Source organism: Sus scrofa, unplaced genomic scaffold (genome assembly GCF_000003025.6).
Source record: "Sus scrofa isolate TJ Tabasco breed Duroc unplaced genomic scaffold, Sscrofa11.1 Contig1734, whole genome shotgun sequence".
Taxonomy (NCBI): Eukaryota; Metazoa; Chordata; class Mammalia; order Artiodactyla; family Suidae; genus Sus; species Sus scrofa.
In genome coordinates this window covers 174,046-175,729 of record NW_018084938.1, presented here as the reverse complement: position 1 = coordinate 175,729, position 1,684 = coordinate 174,046, and the positions used below count along the sequence as shown (strand labels likewise).

The window sequence follows — 1,684 nt, the reverse complement described above, 5'->3', positions numbered from 1 at the left end:
CCATGAGGATGCGGGTTCAATTCCTGGCCTTGCTAACTAGGTTAAGAATCCAGCTTTGCCATGAGCTGTGGTGTAGGTCACAGCTGCAGCTCAGGTCTGGCTGAGGTACAGGCCGGCCACTTCAGCTCTGATCTGACCCCTGGCCTGGGAACTTCACTGTGCCATGTGGGCCTAAAAAACATCAAAAAATTTTTTCTAGGTACTTTAAAACACCTTAAAACTAATGTTTATAGTGATGAGCGTCTTAAAAAGAGAGTGTAAAATATAACGTGCTTCTCTGATACTGTGTGGCAAACAGTTAAAATGTCTGTAAATAAACTCATCGAATTATTTTTAAAGTAATAATTTTCTGAGTGCTGCAATCATATCCTTGTTCCTAAGACTGTATATCAGGGGATTAAACATAGGATTCACAATGGTATAAAACAGAGAAGTTTGTCAATTCCTGGAGAATGACTGGATTGGGGCCTTAAGTATGTAATTATAGCAGATCCAAAAAATAAGAGCACAACCAGCAGGTGAGAAGAACAGGTGGAGTAGGCTTTGGCCCGACCTCTGGATGTTCGCAGCCTCAGAATAGTGGAAATGATTTTGCTAAAATAGGCAAGTATCAACATAAAAGAGATGACACCAATCAGCAGAACTGCTGCATACACAGACAGCTCATGCAGAGAAGCATCTCCACAGGCTAGGTTCAGAATGGGAGGCATGTCACAGAAAAAGTGGTTAATTTGGTTTGAATAACAGAAGTGCGGACAGAAGATCTGGCACGTCTGCCCTATCTGCACTGGGATTCCACAGATCCAGGAGCCCATGGCCTGTCAGATGCACATCCTGTGGTTCACAACCAGAGGATAGTGCAGTGGGTTACAAATGGCCATGTAGCAGGCATAGGCCATCACAGCCAGGAGGAAACTTTCAGTGGCTGCCAGCATAAGGAAGAAGCACATTTGAGTGGCACAGCCCAGCACAGAAATGCTTCTATCCTGAGTGCAAAGGTTGACCAGAATCCTAGGGAGAATGACAGACACATAGCAGATTTCCAAAGAGGAAAAGTTTGCCAGGAAAAAAATACCTGGGTGTCTGGAGTGCAGTGTCGAGCCTAATTATTATTATGAGACTATTTCTGATTAAGAACATGATGTAAATGATGGAGAACACCCCAAAGCGTAACCCTTGGAGGTTTGGAAGGTCAGAAAATCCCAGGAGTACAAATTGCATCTCTGTGGACACATTGGCTTCTGATTGAATTTCTTCATATTTCATCTGTGGGAATGATTTAACCTGCTGCACTGTTATTCCACTCTCTTTGGCTCATTTTCTTACGTAAAACAGGATGATACTCTTTTCAGTTTTTCCGGTTGCCTATAAAAGCAAAACTATAACTGATAAGAGGTCTATTAAGGGTGAAGCACATTTTTTTCATTGCGAGTAAACATATTTTTAAGAAAAAATCTTTAGCCTCCATTTTCTGTTACATATTATCATATTTCTTTGTTTCAGAAGATACGTTTGTAATTTTGCTAGTCATCTGAACACTCAAAAATGCAAAATCGGAATTTATGTTCAGTTGTATCAGTGATTTCTTTCTTCCAGCTGACGTGTTCTTCTTCTCACCTCTCAATTCGGTTTTACATTATTATCAATTCAAAATTAATTTTATTGTGTAAGTAAATATTTTGTA

The 1,684-nt window shown here is 40.4% G+C and overlaps 1 pseudogene; it reads right to left on the bottom strand.

Moving 5' to 3' along the window:
• Positions 1-333: 333 nt before the first annotated feature.
• On the bottom strand, positions 334-1,275 carry LOC100621704 (annotated as a pseudogene).
• Positions 1,276-1,684: the final 409 nt, after the last annotated feature.